The sequence below is a fragment of the Diceros bicornis genome, chromosome 5, assembly GCF_020826845.1.
Source record: "Diceros bicornis minor isolate mBicDic1 chromosome 5, mDicBic1.mat.cur, whole genome shotgun sequence".
Taxonomy (NCBI): Eukaryota; Metazoa; Chordata; class Mammalia; order Perissodactyla; family Rhinocerotidae; genus Diceros; species Diceros bicornis.
In genome coordinates this window covers 49437664-49457993 of record NC_080744.1, presented here as the reverse complement: position 1 = coordinate 49457993, position 20330 = coordinate 49437664, and the positions used below count along the sequence as shown (strand labels likewise).

Sequence of the window (20330 nt, the reverse complement as noted above, 5' to 3'; positions counted from 1 at the left end):
TAGAAAGGAGATTGTTTTGCGCATTTGCTTTTCAGAATTGCTTATAAAAACCCTGAAACTTTAAAGCTGGTATTTGGTTTTTATCCCTTTTCTGAAGGTGGGGACACACCTGTGGTTGTGGTTCTTATTTGTTGGGGAGGATGCATCTGTCTCTAACCTTTGCCACTAATCTGTTAGCCAGTTGCCAATTCAGGATTTTCTGAAACATTCCTTCTGATGCCTTGGTAATTTTGTCTACCTTCTTCTTTCCCTTCCTCTATCCCTCCCTCTCTCCCTGAACTTGTAAGTTCTTTAAAAGTGATGCGTGGTGGGGCCAGCACAGTGGCCTAGCAGTTAAGTTCACGCACTCCGCTTCAGCGCCCCGGGGTTCGCAGGTTTGGATCCTGGGTGCGGACCCACTCACTGCACATCAGGCCATGCTGAGGCGGTGTCCCACCTAGAGGAGCTACAACTCTACAACTATGACATACAACTATGTACTGGGGCTTTGGGGAGAAAAAAAAGAAAAAGAAGAAGATTGGCAACAGATGTTAGTGCAGGGCCAATCTTCCTCAAAAAAAAAGTGGTGGGTGGTTTGTTTATCTCTAAATCAGTTATATCTATTGTTTCTTACTTGCCTGCAACCAAATCTGTTTGCCTTACAGAAATTTAGTTGATTGCTGAGAGATTATTTTGAAAATACCATAACAGGATACTATTTGCATGGACTTTGTAAGCACAAAATATAGAAATAAAAAGTTATGAAAGATTCAGTAATATTCTTATGCTGAGGTTTTGGTTATTTCTTCATTTACTACAAATCAGAAGGTTCTAAGAATTGAAACTAAATAAAGTGAACTGGAAAGTTTAAAAAAATTATCTCTTTTTTTAGTCATTTAAGAAACTAGAGTTATAATTGTGATTTACGGAACAATAGTCACATTTCAAGAGTGATACAAAAATATAGATTTTTTTTGTTTAAATCAGCATACTTGTTGCCATATTCCTCTGAGACAGGGTGACCATACATCCAGGTTCACTGGGACAATCCTGTTATATGCCTGTTGTTCCAATGTAATTATTAGTAGTGCACTATTCCACTCTCAAAAGTGACCTAGTTTGAATAATAAATTGTATGGTCACTTTATTTAAAGGAGACCAGCCTTTAGTTCAAGTGAAGAAAAATATATACATCTTCTACTTTATGTTAAACTAAAAATTTCAAAATATTCGAATAACCATGATGATATACTAACACAAACAGATTAAGTAAAATATAAAGCTGATGCTTAATCATTTTCCTTTCATTTCCAGATATGTAAAAATACTAGAATCTTCTTCCAGTAGGTGAATAACATAGTTACGGGAAAAATTTATGTCTAAGGCAAATTAAAATCTTCATTTTCACTTCACCCATCACTTATAGTCTTAATTTTTCTGTGTATGGTAAAACTTTCTTGATGCATCATTAATTTAAAAAGATGCAATAATATCATTGCACAGTAATGAAAAGTAAACCCTGCATTCTTAAATGGGCTATTGTTACAGTAATTAAAATGTAACCAAGTAACCTTTAGTTGTGCTTTACAAAATTCTGCTATTCCTCAAGCTTAAAAAACAAAACCTATTTAAAAAAGAAGCAAGCAGTTTTGTCCATTAGCCAGAGTGTGCACTTTCAAACTGGAGATTTTGTAAGATACACTAACAATATTTTATGCTTATAAACCAGTTTGAAGCCTGAAACACAATTTCATTTATCTTTATATTCTGTGTTTTATAGTGTCACAGAAAGTGTCCATCTGTTCAGCTGAGATTGCTTCAGATAGTGAGTGGTCAGAAAGACTTAGATGATCAAGGTCAAAGGAGCCTCTTGACACTGTGATACTTGCCAAAGCAATTGGAGCATCGGGACTGATATACCGTTAGATACAGTTCACTAAAGCAGGCTCCACTTTAATTGGTAATGATAGCAAGAATACACAGTAAAGTCATTGCTGAAAGAAAACAAAAAGCGTCCAATATAGTAATTTATTACCAGTCAGTGGGTTTCCTGCACTAGGTTGTTTTACCCCTGCAGTGGTGAGAGAAAGCAAAAAGGTACTCTAACACTTAGCTGAAAATGGATACCCTGCTGATACTCCAGATGTGTGGTGGCCCCATGATTGCCCATGCCATTAAGCTTGGTAATGCCTCTATTGTAAACTTAGCTCCCCATGTTCTTCCTGTGCCTCGGCTGCAGATTGAAGGCTTTCTCCTTTGTCTTCTATTTGTGCTGCCAATCACGCTGCTCTCCACCGATGCTTTGGAGGGAGACAATTTTTACTACCAACAACTATCTCCAGGAACCAAGGGCTCAATGGGTCTAAAAATGAATGGCTGGCACCTTCATTTACACCTGGTTGTTTGATTTATGCATTGTTGGGATATTTGTTCATTCCTATCATTCCATCAGTGGTTTTTCATATCTTTGTAAGGTATATGTTTTTCGTAACCAGTGTATCCCTACCTGCTGTGGTTTTCTATGAAATTAACTCATTTGTTATAAACGTGGAAGTGTATTTGGTGCAGTATGAGGAAAGCCCTTTGTAGATCTTTTTCATTTAATCAACCAATAAAAAAAAATCCTTTTAAAAATAGTTACCGGTTTCTGTCAATGAAGATAAATTCCCATGGAGAAGTATGAATGAGCTCTTTTGAATGTCTAAATTTTTTCCATAAAAATATCTTAAGATAAACTGTATAGTGCTGAGAACAGATAGATTAAAGGAGAGAATTTCATAATTGCAAGCACAGAGATAGTAAAATAAATCTTATTTCACATTTCCAATTGCATATGAGAGGTACGGTTTGTGTTTTTGGTTTGTGTTTGTGTCTGCTTTAAAATAGTCCCACCCTTATAGAATGAGTAAAAATCAGTAAGCATGTGGATACACTTCCCTTCCTCAAACAATTGAGTTTACTTCAAGGATCACCTCACTTCAGAACTAATAGATACCCCATTTTCTTCAAATCGTGATAGAAAATTATTCCTGAAATAATTATATACAGAGCAATATTAGCATTTACAATTAAATACAACATTTGAACTTGGTTTTGTTTTTATAACTGAGGGTCTGGGTAGTGCATTAAAAGTTTATTACTGTATACATTTTTAGTGGATAAAGTAGTCTTTCATTCATTTGGCTTGCACATATAAAATTAAATGACGTGTTCTTATAATTCTCCATGGGAACGTCTTTTTTAATTAAAGTTTAGACATTTAGTTTCCATCATGGAAATTAGTAAATTATTGAAAAGTGTTATTTTCTCTCTTTCTTCACACAAGCACACACATGTTTCAGCTTTTAATTTAAGCAAACACTATCTAGGATTACTCTGGACTAAAATTAGATCTGTGAGGAGCTAGAAAGCTCCAGACCAGGTTCAGCCTCTCCTTCACTCTCCTCTTTTATTTTGGCAGGATTCTCAGCACTGTGTTTGATTACCACAAAGGCAGTTTGGTGGAAAGCATCCCAAGCCAGCTCCCATCTATTTTATTTATTTACTAATTATTTATTGAGGTAACATTGTTTTATGACATTATATAAATTTCAGGTGTACATCATTATAATTTGGTTTCTATATAGACTACATCGTGTTCACCACCCAAAGTCTAATTACCATCCATCACCATACACATGTGCCCTGTCACCCCTTTCGCCCTCCCCTTTCCCCTCGTGCCCTCTGGTAACCACCAATCTGTTGTCTGTATCTATGTGTTTTTTCTTTTAGAAACTGTAGTGCTTAGTGCTTCAAAACAACTAATGACCAGCTTTGAAGGCTAGAATGGAGGTTTATCATCTTTTCAAGGACAGACAGAAGAAGGCATTTCTGAAAGAAAAAAGAAATTCTAATGTCCTGTTTCTGGCCTTCGTGGGATTGTTTGACTTGCTGAATTAAAGTCGTCTCCTCAATAAACATTGAGTTATTATTACATTAATTAATTAATTTGCTGCTGGTATGGAGACGAGACACGCATTATGCCCCATGTCATAAATATTCATAAACCAAAGAATCCTTAAGTCAATATCTGCCTTAGCTCTGAGTTCTATTTTTTAGACCAACTAATTCTAAAGTGAAAAGTGTGTGAAAACTTTTTAGCACTGGATAAATGTTAATTTATCATTACATTAATTAACAATTCTTTCTCTTTTCTTTCTAACTTGTATTTTCTACTGCAGAATCAGCCAAAGGGCAAGGCAACAGGCAAAAGAGGAGCTCATTCATCAGGAGTGTGTGTCTTATTAGGAAAAAATCTAACGTCTTAGGAAAGAGGGCAAACCAATGCAGGGCTCTCCATCAGCTAATGGAAATGTGTGTTTTAAGGGAGGTAGCAGAGTTCTCAAAGTTGAATCCCAATGGTAAACAGCCTTTGGAGACAAAAAAGTAGATAGGTAAAATAGCATTTAAGTTGTACTTTCCATGAAATTTTTATGTGGTTATGTGTATTAAGTCAGTCAAAGTAGATGGCATGTCTTGATATATGTGAGGGGGAAAAATATAAAAGCATTTTCTTTTCCTGGCTATCATGTCAGTAATATATACAGTAATTTGACTTTTCAGGTACAGTTTGTGTTGTAATTTAAGACTTTCCAAAATACAGTGTAGCAGTATTGGTTTTTATGTATCACTAAAGGATCAAGGCTAAATTTTAGGAAATGAGTGCTTGACAGTACAGGGAGGACCCTGACGTTTATGGATAGTAAGGAAACCTCTCTAACTCTTCAAACCACAGCCCTTGTGTTAGCCTCCATTATTATGATGCTGTTGATATGTTCCTTTCTAGACCATAAAATAAAGATGTGTGTAGGTCTGTGTGCGTGTGTACAAATTTCTTTTTCACATAGAAATGAGCTTTTATTATAGATGCTATTCTACAAGTTGCTTTGTTAAGTCAAAAATATTTTGCAGAGAATCTTCTATATCGGTACATACAGATCTACCCTGGTTAGACTTTTAAGCAAGCCCCCAATAAATACTATTTTAGTTTTCTCTTTCAGAAAATCTTTGATGGGGGAAGCTATTTCAGATTATATGTTAATATGCAATTGTTACTAGTTTATGATGTTAAAATGGACGCAGGATTCTTTCATTTACCTAATAGTATTGATTAAATCAAATTTAAATGACAGAGATTAAAGAGGGATGGTTACTCACCTAAATGGACCCAGGGAAACCATTCCAACTTATCCAATATTAAGAAAATGTGTGAATCAAATGATTTTTTAATAAAAGCCAGCAATAATCATATCAATTTAATTTATAATAATATACCATCTCTACTATTATTTTACTTTTTTTCTGGCAGTTTTAGCAAATGCCAAAGGATGAGAAAAAGAAATTAAAAAAGTAAGAATATAAAGAGTGAAACAAATTACCTTTATTCAAATATAGTAATAATGGATAATCTATATTAAAAAATATGAATAGAACAGAAAACCTAATAAAACAAGCAAAAAATAAAGTTAAGCATGGCAGTGCTGAAAACAAAACTCCCATGCTAATGCAAAAAACACTAGTTAGAAGATATAATGAAAACAGAAATTTCATTGATAATAGTAATAAAAAGTAGAAAATAGAGATAAATTTAATAAGAAATATCCAAAACCTATATGAAAACATGTTTTCAAAAATGCTAAAAGACATGAAAAAATCTTGATTTAATAACATAATGTAATCCCAGAGGGAAAGCACAGTATTTTAAAGATTTCCCATAGTCACAAATCTATACATTTCATAACACAACTTTCAAGATCTCCTTGGTGGATTTTTGGGAACTTGATGAGTTGTTTACAAAATTATTTTGGAAAAATAAGTTTATAAAATGATCTAAGAAAGATTAGACAGAGGAATAATGGGCATGGGGCTTCCTTCTCAGATGTCAAATATTATCTATCTCTTTATCCACACATCTATATATCTATCTATTTATCTGCACCAGAGTTCATTAGTGGTTCAAGAACAGACAAATATATAAATGGAAAAGAAAAAAAGAGTCTAGGAATGAGCATGCGTATAAATTATAATTTGCTGTTTGGAAAAAATAGCGCTTAAAATCATAGAGGAAAGTTAATAAGTGGCTTTTGTATAATTGAGCATAATTTTTGGATAAAATTATATCCCTACTCTCTATCTTTAATAAAAATAAAATTCAGATGAATAAAAGTTTTAAATATAGATAGATTACTAGAAGAAAATATATAATAATGTTTTTAGTAATTTAGTTGTGAAAGGCCTGAGTGGCAGAATTCCCAAAAGATACATGAAAAAAATTATAGTTTTTACTGTTTAAAATTTTTTTAATTGTTTTGCAAAATCCCTAAAATCTGTAAATTTAAAGCCTAATGATCTTTGAACAATATTTGCAATATATTCAACAGAGGATTATTATCTTTACGCACAAAGGGGCTCTTACAAATTGATAAGGTAAAGAAAAACAGTAAAAAAGAAAATTGGGCAAAGATTAACACTCAAATTGCAGAAAAATAAAAACAGTCATTAAGTTTTTCTTACTAAAAAACATCAATGCAAATTTCCTATTATCAGATCAATAAATATTAAAAGAAATGCTGAACTCTTTAATGTTATGACAAAATAAATATACTCACTTTTGGTTGAAGTGTGTTTTGAAACAGACTTGGTGGAGCACAGTCTAATTTAACCACCATTTTAAAGGTACATATCTTGTCACCCTGAATTTCCATTACAAAAAATTTTAAAAAGAACCAGAAAAGTGTTCTATGATTTTAGGCACAAGTATGTTCAGAGACGGGGTAGAAAACAGTGGTTTTCATTTGTAATTTATGGAGAAATGGCTTTTACTTAAGGAACACTTTTGCCCTTTTCCAAATTACCCCAAATTCTGCATTAATAAGATTTTGAGGAGATACAGTCCAAAGTCAGGACAATGACATCCAAGTATACCAGGACCCAGGAGTGGGGGCACCCTAACTGAAGCTCTGGCTAGACAGGAACTCACTGACAAAGGCAATCTGTTATGGAGCAGGTTGATTCTTGACTGACCCTGTAATTAGGTGCTTAAATGGGTTAGTGTTGTGAGACACTTATTTTTCACTTAGGCGACAGTTTCTTAAGTGAATTTCTCTGGTCACACAGAGGTTAGAGATGGGCTTATGGAAATGTGCAGGACTAGCATCCAAGGGCTGAATCCCAAGTTACCATAAACAAAAGCATACTTAATAATAATTTTTAAAACCGTGCTGGCTTGTATTTGTTATTTTTCAAAAAGACCTGGAATAACATATTCAACCAGTATGTCTTGGTATTGAATAGTTACTAGAGGAAGAATGCCAGGAAATAAATACATTTGCCCTCCATGGTTATGTGACTCAGCTTATCTGGCACTTTTAGGCTCAATGAAGTCTTCTATAAAAGACCTCATGTTTTCTGAACTCTTAACAGAACAAATTCCTGCTGGTGTAATGCACTGAGGTGAGGCATGCTCACCTTAGAGATTGGAGTGGGTGAAAATAATGATACATATACATATGATGATGACAAAAGGTAAATGTTAGAAAAGAAATAAAAATGTCATGAAACATCCAAAGAAAGCAAGATTACAACTGGAAGGGGAGATTAGAAAAGGTTTATGTAGGGAAGTCTCTTGGGGAAATGAGCTTTCTTTAGGAGTAGAACTTCTATAGATGGGTGTTAGGGCATTCTCAGCATGAGAAGAAACACAGAGGCAGAGAAATCTGAAGAGGCCGAAAGGCCAAGACAAACTATAAACAGCAGAAGAATCAAGCAGCAGTGCCAAGCACAGACTGCAATTAGAAGAGGAGGCTGGGAAAGAGTTTGAGTGAGATGAACTAGGCTGCAAACTGCATGCTTCAGGGACTGTGTCTGTCTTGCTCACCACTGAGTCTTCCGCATATGGCACAGCACCCGGCACGTAGTAGATGCTTGTAAATGTTTGATGGGTAGATAAATGAATGAATGATTTAAAAAATGCGAAGGAGGGGCATCATGTGAGAGGCATTGAAGAAAGAGGACTTAAGAGAAGAGAGGGAAAAGTTAGTATCCAGATTTAAGCCTGGTTCACTGGGAGAATGTGGCTGCAGGGATGTCAGGAGATGGAGGAGACTTTCTTAGTGAGGAGGCTGGTGTTGCAGTAACTATAGTTTAATATGCACGTCTTAGAGCACAAATAGTACCTTCTGGATATGTTAAAGTTAGAAAAAATTTCTGGCTTTTCAGTATGTTTCCCTGTAATTTAGTGAAACATGTATGCCCAAGAATGTGATTAGGAGGAAGCATAAAATCCTGATTACAAATCTAGAAGGATGTTTTACTTGTTGAAGTACCAGTGACTAAATGTCACTTCCCCTGACTTCCAGGACCATGGTTAAATAAGCCTTGGCCGTGTTGCAATGGAGTAGAAATCTGTCATTGTTCTTCCTTGTGTCATTTTTCTATGCTCTATTGTATGATTGGAAGGAAATGAAAGCCCTGCTAGATTGAAAATTAGACCTGAGCATCTCTTACTTTGCTAAGGCACCAGGAATATTTGACAGTGATGGAGCTGCCTTTAGATCACCTCCACTGTGTTGGTAACTTTTTTATCTCAGCCCTGAAAAAAAAGACTCTGCCTAATGTTACAGTAAGAGATTGGACATGCATGTCTTAGGAATTATTCTCAGCTCTTTGTGAGTGAAGTAGTGATAGTAATGTTGAAGTTTACTTCTGTTCACTTCGAGTTAAAGGGAGACAAACTGCTTCATTAGTTAATCAGTACTATTTCATGCAATCATTTTTCTGTTTGTGTAGGAGATATAAAAAATTTTTATTCCGTGAATATTCTTGAACACTATTATTTGCAAAATATTAAAAAAAAAAAAAAAAGAAGAAGAATCAGACATGAATCCTGCTGTCAAATAGCTCATACGAGAAGATATAGTTCCTGGATTGAAGGAGCTTCTCTCCTTGGCGAAGATTAAACTTTCACGCATGAAAATGTTCTGTGACTACCTAAGGCTAAAAGTGTGATACAGAGAGTGCTCAAGAGTTGAGAGAGGGGAGAGAGAATATGGGGCTGGAGTGGGCAGGGATGCAGCACTATAGGAATAAGGATTTGGGGTAGAACCTGAGAAGAGGAGAAGGATTGTTGTTGAGATGACAAGCAGAGGCAAAGGCACACACGTGGAGACATTAGTTAAACATGGAGGAGAATTAGTCAGAGCTATCTGACCAAATGAAGGAGGAGGGGTAGTAAAGTTACACAAGGCAGAGAGAAAAGGGCTGGACTGGAAGCCTGGGTATACCAACCCCATGAATTTGGACTCAATTCATTGGCATTGGAGCTTTTGAGAATCTAAAAGTAATATGTCAAAGCACATATTTTTTTACCCTGGATTACTCTGGCAGTGCTGTGCAGGCTGGGTTTGAGGTAGGCAACAAGTAAAGATGTTCTGGGAAAGGCCACATAAAATGATAATGGTCCCTAGACTCAAATGGTGAAAATGTGGAAGGAAAGAAATGTTGTACAAAGAAAGTGTTTCCACCAGCATAAAGAAGATCTCAAATCAAAACATTTTTATTTCTCTTCAATTATAAGATCATTTGTCCAGTATAAAACTAATAGGGGTGCAGCAATAAAAAAGAATGTAATATTGATACATACTATAACATGAATGAATCTCAAAACATTATACTTAAGTGAAGGAAGCTAGATGCAAAACTCCACATATTGAATGATTCCATTTATGTAATATGTCCAGAAAAGGAAAATCCATAGAGACAGTGATAGCGTTCAATACACAGATGTCAAATTATTCGCCCATTCATTTGTGCCGTCCATTACTTGAAAACCTTCCATTGTCATAAATCTTTCCATGTGGATATTTTTTCTTGAGTATGATACATTTTCTAGAATTTCTAATCTTTTTTCCTTGCAATAACTACACTTCTAATGCATCAACTGTGACTTCCAGTTTTTGTTTTTTTAAAGAATAGAAAGAATTTAGAAATTTGCAGAGTAATCAGAGTGCAAAATATTTGTATATTTTTATGATTATTTTCCAATCTGTTTCAATGGCTTCATCCATATCTAATTAGCCTTAGTTTTTAGAGTGACTCATCTCCATAGGGTCTTTCAGATTACTAAACTTCGTTTCCTTATATTTTACGTGAAGAGTTCTTCAATTTTTACATAACTTATTAAAATATGTAGTTAACGTTATAAGCACACCTGGGAAGAGGTTGAGAACAAAAAGAGGTGAAATTACTGAAAAGCAAATATCTTAGTTCCTGTGATTAGAATGCAGAAAGTAGAAAGTAGTCTACTGGTGGTCAGGGGAGTTAGAGAGTACAGGTAAATCTGATGAGTTAGCTGTTAAAAGGATATAAAATTTTTATTTTGAACTTAAAAATGAAATTTAAATTATCAATATAATGTGACATTTTCTGTTTAACAAAATTTAGATTATGATTGCAATTATACACTTATTCTTTAAATGACTATATGAATCAAATGTGCTTTGTTTTGTGTATTTTTCTAATTAAATTGTATGGTATACAATATGTCACCTTTTACTTCAGGTTTGTATTTCATGATAATAGTAAAGAGTTATTTTAGAAGAGTATTTAAAGGATAATCAAGTTCTCCACAGGCCTCTCTTATTACATTATATTAAAAGATTTATCATTTGAAGCATATGAATTAATTTTCTCCTCTTCAGTTGTTATCTAGTCTCCTCTGCTGGGTTCTTATTTGTCAATAGCATTGGATGTGACTCAGATGGTTCTGACATCACCATTTGGATTTAGTGTAATCCTACATCTTTAACAGTATTTGCTGTCTACTCTGCAATTGGATCACATCATCTAATGATCAGCCAGAGCCTGACTAATGCATGGAGATGAGCCTTTATGTTAGAAAGGAGGAGTGTTCGGGTACTAATTTTATAAATGGTCAGTTCATTGTGAATATTTTTGTGTAATGATGAATTTTTCTTCCTTAAACATCTCGGTGAATATGATGTTTCATAAAATAAATGCTTAGCTAATGAGGACCCCTTATGTAGCTTAGAAATGATAACTAGGAAACATTATTCCATTTTTTGAAAAATTTAAGTGGATAGTGTCATCTGAAGAATAGTCAGAGAAAATAGACCTGGGAATTCTGACTTGACTATTTACCAAATGGGTACCTTTAAAACAAGTCATTCTACTTCTCTGTTCCTCATTTTCTCTTAGTTTAAAGGGAAAGAGTCAGATTAGATAATTTCTAAATTCTTCTTGCTCTAACATAACAAAATATCTAACATTTTTGCAACTATCATTTATGTGTTTTCTCACTTAATATTTAAATATTTGTATTAGGTATTATTGCACAAAGTCACAAAAGTGAGAAGATGAAGGTAGTTATTACACATCAGTTTTACCAAATGTATTTTGTGGTTGTGGTAGGTTGGGCAGAACAAATCCTTTTACAACAAACTCAGTGGGGGATCCAATATGTTTTGAGAGAGAAGTTTTATCAGAACATGTTGTTGAACAATGCGTTTCCACCTTCAAAGGCAGGGGGTAAAACCAGTCTTGTTTAATCATTTTGTCTTTCTAAATCAGATAGGAAAGGAAGAGGCACAAGCTGAACACAGTAGGATGAAGGAAAAAAAGATAAATAATAGACTTTTTTTTTTTATAGAGGTGCTAGCTTACACCTTCACACCTATTACAATTTTTCCTCCAAACTTTTGGGTCTTTTTGGTTTTTCTTTTTATATGTCTATTGGGTTGTTGAAAGTTTGAATTTTGTGTTGTTGACTTCAGTTTTACTTGTCGTTTCTTCTGGGTTCTTGTAGGTAGTAGAGGAATAATTTCTCTGGCCATCTGGGATTCTACTTGCAGACTTGCAGACTTGCAGTCTACTTGCAGACTTTTTGACTCAGTAGATTTTCCCAAAGTCTGTGTACTTCAGACAAAGAGCTCAGCTCTGTGTGCCTCTTCCTACTCCCCACCTGCTGTTGATGGCATTCACAGAGAGATATAGCCAGCCTCACGGAAGTGCGGAGGTTGGAATGGACATCGTCCTTCAGTGCTACCCTCTTTCTGTCCTGATTGTAAACAATATCTCCTCTCTTGCCTCAACCTGGAACTTCAGAGAGTAGGACTAAAAGTGATGTGATGTTGGGGAAAACACCAGCACCTTCTCTATGTATGCAAAGCCTGGACAGCACATTTTGGGGAATTATCTGTCAGGCAATAAGAGAGCATTCTATCAACAACACTAATAACTTAAAAAATATATTTAGCCCTCACATTTTTGTAGTGACATACATTGCATGAAATATTTTTTGTATTTAATTACTTGTTCTAGACTTTTTTATTGTAACCAAATTGATGAATGTTTCTAAAACATTTCTGTTATAGTGATGGTTTAGATATACTTTATCACTCTAAAAGTAATATAATTGTATTTATATTTTTGCAGAACATTATTCAGTCATGATTTAGCAAGCTACTTTTAATAGAATTCTTGTCTGAGAAATATATTGTATATAGGTAACATATAAATATAAATAAGGTTAAAATTTACTATAACCTTTGCTAAACATTACTAAATATATCATCTATACCCAGTCTATAATATGTGAAAACTCAGAAACTTCTATTATAGGCATTTATTGTCATTCTATGTTACTAAAATAATGGTAAATACTATTTTTAAAGTTCTTTGGTGAAATGACTTTAAAAATATGCTCACTATTTCTTAAAAGATTTTAAAAATTTCAAACAATGATGACAGACTAGAATTATAATATTTAATCATTTTAGTATGTTAAAATATAACAATGGACTTGGATTATTAAAGTATAATCTAATGGACTTATTTCCAAATAGAAACCATATTTGTTGTATGTTAAATAAATTTGGAATAACATTTATGATTTGAAAATAATGTAAAGCATCCAGTTATTCCTGAGGTTTCAGGTAATCATATTTAGGGACAGAAATTTAGGATTTTTGTTTACAGCAGTGCAATGGGCCTATTGTGGCTATGTGGATCACAAAATAAGAAGATGAGACCAAGCTAGGGAATATATCATATTGCTAGAATCGTTGCTATAATTTGATTGGCCCAGTAATTAAGGGTATCTAGATTCCGAGGCCAGAGAAGATTTTAGCTTTGGGGATGTGGAACTGCATAGGAGGGCAGAACTCTGCCTTCAGGCTGCTTAGTTAACAGGTAATTCAGAAGAAACCATAGCTATAGTTTGTGACTAGGTGACTTCCTTTCTTAAATACCCCTTCAAGGGTCATAACTACTCTTAGAATAAATCTGAAACTCAACAGTTCACAAGGCTTTCATGTAATCTGGCTCCTGTCCTGTCTGGCTCATTCTACATTCCCATATTCTACTCTCTAGCGATACTAAAATTTTTACACTACATGCTATCTACATACCTCTCACTCCTTTTCCAGTCATCACCCCAGGGGTCTTCTCATGCTTTTCCCTCTGCCTGGAGTAGTCAGCCTCCCACTTTCCTTTAGTTCATTTCTCCTTAATCTTTCAGATCTCACTTTGTTGTCACTTCTGCTTAGATTCCTTTTTGTATCTGCAAGGCTGGATGTGGGGTACCTGCTTCAGACCTTCATAGTTTCCTATATTTGCCCTTACTCTGCCCTCATCCAAATGACGTGCTATTGCTTTGCACTTGTCTGTCTCCCCTGTGTGTGTAAAGAGCATGAGCCGCATCCATGCAGGTGCTGGACCTTGTTCTGTGTTGTGTGGACAGCTGCTCACACCGCGTTCTACTTAGTAAGCACTCAGCAAGGCCCTCTTGAATGAATGCTGGATGAGTGAAAACCAGGGATAAACCCAAAGGACGGAACTGGGAATGATGACCTCCAAGAACATGAAGTAGCCTCCGAATTAGAGAATATGATACTTAATATTATTAAGATTCTTGATATATATTGCCACAAGGTTTTTCAAAAAGATTATGGCCATCTAGATCTTATCAGAGTCCTGGTTGAAATGAACACTCACTCTACTTTTTCTTTGTTATAAATTTGCAAATATTTTAGGTCATTTAAGGGATCAAAAATAGTATGGTATATAAAATTTTACTTTTTTTTATGGAGACAAATGATTTAAAAACTATTCCCCTCTGTGATATTTTTAATCTCCTTTGCTCATTTTATCTCTTGAGACATGAGTATTTTACTAATTAATTTTTTTGAGTTCTTTATATATCTAAAATATTAGCCTTTGATTATTTATCTTGTAAATCATTTTCTTATGCTTTTAAGTTTAATCTGATTAATGTACTTTTTTTTTTGCAGGTACATGTTAAAAACACTTAGATGCCATATCTATTATTGACATTTTCTTTGGCAATTTTGATTACGTTTTTAAAAGAGCTTTTGTTTAGTATGGTAAAATATAGGTTTTTGTAGAACCTATTTTAAAAATAGATGTAATCAAAAGGAGACGTTAAGAAATCACTGCAATTTTATAAAAAATGGAATCGTACTTTTTAAATCTAGGTATTTTCCATCAACAACATATGAGAATTTCTTGCCATGGCATTATATATTTTACAAAGACCTCTTTTTAATGTCTGCTTAGTATTTTAATGTGTGCATATACTGTAATATATCTAGCCAAATCTGTATTATGGAACATTTAAGTTATTTTCAGCTTATTGATATAGAAAATTCTACAATGAATGTTCTTTTTCATATAATTTTGTGCCTCTTTATAATTTTACCCTTTAAGATAAATTATTTTAAAAAAAATTTCTGCGTCCAAGGATACATAATATCTTAAAGTTATTGATACATTTTGTGAATTGCCTTCCATAAACGAGGTACCAATTTATATCCCTCATGCAATGTATGAGAGTGCCCATTTTCTCTCTTTGTTATCAAAACTGAATTTTTTTTCTTTTTTTGTGAGGAAGATCAGCCCAGAGCTAACATCCATGCCAATCCTCCTCTTTTTGCTGAGAAAGACTGGCCCTGGGCTAACATCCATGCCCATCTTCCTCCACTTTATATGGGACACTGCCACAGCATGGCTTGACAAGCAGTGCGTCAGTGCCTGCCCGGGATCCGAACCCCAGGCCGCCACAGTGGAGCGCGCGCACTTAACCACTACGCCACCGGGCCAGCCCCTAAAACTGAATATTTTAATGTTTAATGCTTTTTACAAACCCAATTTCTATCTATTTGTGGGCTAATAGTTTGAAGATCAGTCCTGCTCAATTGTCTAAAAATAGTGGAGAAGATATTTTAAAATGCATCCCTAAAGGTAATCCATATCTGAGTTAAAAAGAAATTTAAGGAAACTGTTAGAGGTAAAAAACAAAATGAGAGCACAAATCCAGACAGGTGTGGGGGAAGCCGAAAGAGCATTTGCTAAGTCCTGGATTCTGTCAGCTTTAGTTTTAACCACTACACAGGTGATTAAAGGGAATGTCCAGGTCCAGTGCATTAATGGAAAGTTGGGTTGGCTATCACTGCATAAATCCATTATCCTCTAAGAGCTGCACATGCAGTAAAAAAGTGAACCAAGGTGAGGCATATATTCCACAAAAGGAGAAAATAAAGATATTTTTCTTTGTTGGCTTTGGCCCTGGATGGATGGGGGAAAGTAGTTTTGCCTGAGACTTGATAACCATATCTGGAATTCACACAGGTGGAGGGTCAGAATTCACACTACCTGCAAGGAATGAACAACTCTTACGCTGAAAGTTTTGTTTAAAGACGGACCTGTTAGTAGTACCCCTGGGTACCTAACAGTCACAAACACAAGTCGTCTCTTGAAGAATGCATCTTCAACCTCTGTCTCAAAGGATTCTCACCAATAACGTTTTACATACACACACGCACACACAATTACAAAACATATAAGGAAACAGGAAAGCATTGGCAACATCAAAAAGCAGAGTCATATTCACAAAGATTTTAAAAATTGTTATTATATATATAGCATACAAAATAAGTATGTTTAAGAAAATTAAAAGAAGGGTTTAAAAATGTAAGAAGTAACTGACTATAAAAATGAGCAACTTCTTTTTTAAAGGGAACAAATAGAACTTCTAGAAATGAAAAATGTAAAACTCAAAATTAGAAACTCAATAGGTAAGTTAAATGGCAAAGGAGAGACAGATGAGAAGAAAATTGGCAAACTAAAAGAAAAATTCTGAAATGATTGCGCAGCAAAGAGATGATAAAACATGAAAGGGAATGGAGTGTCCGACTAACAGCAATCAGAGTTCCATAAGGGGATAATAGGATAGGGAGAGAAAATATTCAGAAAGACAAGTCTGTGAGAACTTCAGAAAATTAATTAAAGATAGGAATACTCAGATATGATGTAGGATTGGGGGAAAACATCCACACCTAGAAGAATTGTAGTGATTCTACGATTCGATGCAGAATATTAAAGATAAAAAGATCTGAAAAGCAGCAGAGAGAAAAGACAGATGGAATGACAGACTACCACCTGACATCTCAACCGCATGAGAGGAAGCCAGAAGACTACAGAATAATGTCTTCAAAAATGCTGTGAGAAAATAAGTCAAGTTAAAATAGTATACTCAGGCAAAACTATCTTCCAAGAAAGACATTATTCCAGCGAGAGGATCTACAAAGTCAAAATTTGATCTTTGAAAAGAATATCAAAATTGACAAACTTCTAGCAAGAAAAAAACAAAAACAACAAAAATGATACCAGAAATGAAAAAGGACCCATAGTTATAGGTGCTATGGAAAGTTTAAAAATCGATAAGCAAATAATGTAAACATTCTTTTGCATAATCACAAAAGTATCAAAAGAAATTAAACACGGTCTAAATAAGTGGAAGATATAAGATGGAACTTGACAAGCGTCCTCAAATTTATATGAAAGAGTAGAAGACTGTAGGAAGAACAGGAGAGGAGAACCTACCCAACCAGATTTTAAGTCTTTTTGTAAAGCTTTTATACGATGGAGTATTGTACAGTCATAGATAAATTGATTAATGTCCCAAGTAACAGATCAGTGAGAATAGGGCAAATTCACAAATGATGTTGGAACAATTGGATATTGAGATTAAAAAAACATGAAAATTATTCCCTATTGCAAAGCAAACAAAAAAATGAAAAAGTATTAAAGAATTAAAAAGTTGTGTGAAACTTTAAATTTTGGAAAAAAGTATAGGTAAACATTTTTATTTCCTCTGGATAGGGAAAGTTTTCATTTTTCTTTTTAAAGAATACTCAAAAAGTATAATCTTTAAAGTAAATGTTTCCTGAATTAGACAGTATTAAAATAGAAACTCTATGGAAAACACTGTTAAAAATAGTGAAAAGACAAGCCACAAATAGAATATATTTGGACCACGTAACCAACAAAAGATTACTTCCGGAATAAATATATAACCCTAAAAATCAATAAGAAAAGGACAAATAGAAAGTTTATAAAAGCCACAGGTAGGCATTTTATAGAACAAACATAAAAGTCCAATGAAATATTGCAATGATAATTAATGGTAATAATTAGAGAAATGAAAATTAAAACTGCAAGGGATACCAACTTATATTCTCTGTGTTGACAAAAATGAGATCCTGTGTTAATGAGGATGTGGAACACGGAAACTCTTTGTACAATGATACTGAGATTTACAAATTGGTACAATCACTTGAGAAAACGATTTGGGATAATCTCATAGAATTGAAGATATGCATATCCTAGAAGTTATTAGTGTCACTCTAGAAACTTGTGCAAATGTGCACCAGAAGTCTTTACCTGAAGAATAGTCACTGTAGCTTTTTTGCTTTTTGTAATAGTAAATCTTGAAAATAATTAAATGTCCGCTTAAAAGCACTGGATAAATAAACTGTAGTTATCATATAGTGTAATACTTTACAGCAGTGAAAATGAAAGAACTGAGTACAGCTATAAATCAACAAATGTGAATTTTACAAGTGTAAAATTCAGCATAAATTAAACAAATCAGGGAAAATTATAAACAGCATAATAATATTTATATCAAAATAAAAAACATGCAAAATTAAATAGGTCAATTAGGAATACATATTTAAGGTTAAGACATTAAATGAAAGCAAAGAAATCATAAACATGAAATTCAAATATTGATTACTTCTGACAGGGGTATAGAATCAGGGCAAGTTCTATTTTTTTAATCTGGACAGGGACACTTTGTTAATATCCCTTTAACATTTCATTTACATTATTTATTTTCTATGAAATGTGTAACACCTAAGGGAAAAAAACAGAACACGGGACGAAAATATACAGCTCAATGAATTGTCACAAAGCACACACCTGCATAATTACTACATAGGTTAAGTAATAAAATATTCAGCACTCCAGAAACTATGTCCTCCAAAGGTAACCAATGTCCTTATAGATTTATTTTCTATGCATGAATCTTTAAACCCTATTGTTTTCTTTGCTCCTGATTTTCTAGTTTAACATGAATGAAGGCATAAAGTTAATTTTTTTGTGTCTGCTTCTTTGGTCGACATTATGTTGGTAGATTTATACATTTTATACGTGTTGTTGAATGTCTATAGTTCTTTCGTTTTTATTGTTGTATATTTTTCCATTGCATGGATACATCACAATGTCTCTATCCATTCCACTGTAGATGGACATTTATGTAGTTTCTAGTTTGGAGCAATTACAAATAATGATGCTATATAGTTTTGTCCGAGTTTCTTGGTACAGAACATTGGTAATCCTAAAAAGACTAAATGTACAGTTTATATATTATTTTGTATGTATTAAACATTACATAATAAAATTTAAGAAACCCTCTTTACTAAATTAATAGGTAATGAATAGTATTATTATCTTAATTTCACTTCTTGATTACTACTGGTGGTAATCAATATTTTAATTTGAATGTTATTCTTTATGAATTACTATTGATGCTACTTGCCCATTTTTCAATCTGTGTAGTATTATTTTTATTTTTGATTTGCAAAAATTATTTATTAATCATTATACTAACCTTTGTGCTATCTTATTGGCAGAAAAATTTGTTTTCTAGGATTGTCCCCATTTTGTTTTTTAACGTTTAAAAATTTTTAATAGTTTGTTTTTTAAATTTTCTTTTTCTGTGATTGTAAATTAAATATATCATCACTTCAAAAAATTCCAAAAAACTGAATCAAAAAACCAAAAGCCCCTAGAGTATAAATAAAGATCATTTTAATTCTCTCTTCCCAATTAACTATCGTTAACATTTTGTTGCATGTTCTTTGTGACTATATATAATGTATATATATACACACACGTATATTGACTATATATAATATATATGCTTATGTTATATATTATATACAATATATAATATATGTATATATTTATGTATATATGTATGTATATATGTATATATCAATATGTAAAAATAGCTATATATTCACACACAGTTTTATAAAAAGGGGATTATTTTTTCTACCTAATAGAACACATTTTTTCCCAATAAATATAGTTTTACACCATCATTTAAAAATATTTGAATGGTATTCCATTGTATGCATATGTTAATCATTCATTCAACAAATATTTATTGATCTTCTTAATAATGCTGTGTAGCAGCATCGTTTTATAGGCCTTAGGAACAAAGCAATGCACGAAACTCCTGCAAAGGTGAAGTTTGAATGCTATTGGGGAAAATATACAGTAAACAAATATTTCATATAATATAAGGTAATGTTAAGTTCTAGGAAGAAAAAAGGCAGGAAAGAGGACAGAGAGTAATGGGTTGGCATGAGGGATTAGGGCACTCAGGGAAGGCCTCATATATGAGCAGGAACATAACTGAAGCATGGGAGCCTACCACGCTAGTATTTAGGGCTCAATCATTTTAGACAGAGAAAGAACAACCGCAAATCCACAAGGAGAGCCTTTAAAAAAAAAAAAGGCAAGGGCCAGCCCGGCCGCTCAGTGGTTAAGTGCGCGCGCTCACTTCGGCAGCCCAGGGTGCGCTGGTTCTGATCCCGGATATGCATCGATGCACCGCTTGTCAGGCCATGCTGTGGCGGCGTCCCATATAAAGTAGAGGAAGGTGGTCATGGATGTTAGCTCAGGGCTGATCTTCCTCACAAAAAAAAAAAAAAAGGCAATTTGATATTGGTTAACATTTAGGTTACTTCCAACTATTTAAAATTTTAAACAAATTTAGAGAGACCATTCTTATTAAAAGACTTCCTAAATTCTTGTGGGTGTTCTGTTTCTCTTGATTGTCAAACCCACTTTTTCCCTGTTGTATGTCTTCATGACTATATTGATAGAAAGATGTGAAAATGTATATGAAAGGACATTAATCTGAT

The 20330-nt window shown here is 33.8% G+C and overlaps 1 protein-coding gene across 11 annotated transcripts in view; it reads left to right on the top strand.

The window, feature by feature from the left end:
* WDR72 (WD repeat domain 72) overlaps positions 1-20330 on the top strand; it is a 294043-nt gene that overhangs the window by 174483 nt on the left and 99230 nt on the right. The window lies entirely within an intron of this gene.